We start from the raw sequence: 295 nt of genomic DNA, 5'->3' as shown, positions 1-295 counted from the left end.
CAGGCCAGTTGCCTGCCAGAAACCAGAGCAAATTCCACGTTTGTTTGGGGGGAGGGGAGGACATTCTTTGGCAAAAGAATTCAGCTCCTCCTACTTCATTCTACAAGGAGAAGGCAGAAATAAATTGGAGGAAAGCCCTACCCTTCCTTCCTCCCTGGGGATGTCTCCCCTCATCAGCACCGCATCTGCAAAGACACTTAAGCAGCAGAGGACCGGAGAGACACCACTGGGCACGGGGCCCAAGGACACCCCAGACGCAGGCCCTACCCTCAAGGAGTTTACAACCGCACTCGAA

The 295-nt window shown here is 54.6% G+C and overlaps 1 protein-coding gene across 1 annotated transcript in view; it reads right to left on the bottom strand.

Moving 5' to 3' along the window:
* The window catches only part of IGF2R (insulin like growth factor 2 receptor), a 106,145-nt gene that overhangs the window by 68,498 nt on the left and 37,352 nt on the right, over positions 1-295 (bottom strand). The window lies entirely within an intron of this gene.

The sequence above is a fragment of the Neophocaena asiaeorientalis genome, unplaced genomic scaffold, assembly GCF_003031525.2.
Source record: "Neophocaena asiaeorientalis asiaeorientalis breed wild unplaced genomic scaffold, Neophocaena_asiaeorientalis_V1.1 scaffold123, whole genome shotgun sequence".
Classification (NCBI taxonomy): Eukaryota; Metazoa; Chordata; class Mammalia; order Artiodactyla; family Phocoenidae; genus Neophocaena; species Neophocaena asiaeorientalis.
This window is presented reverse-complemented; position numbering and strand designations above follow the sequence as displayed.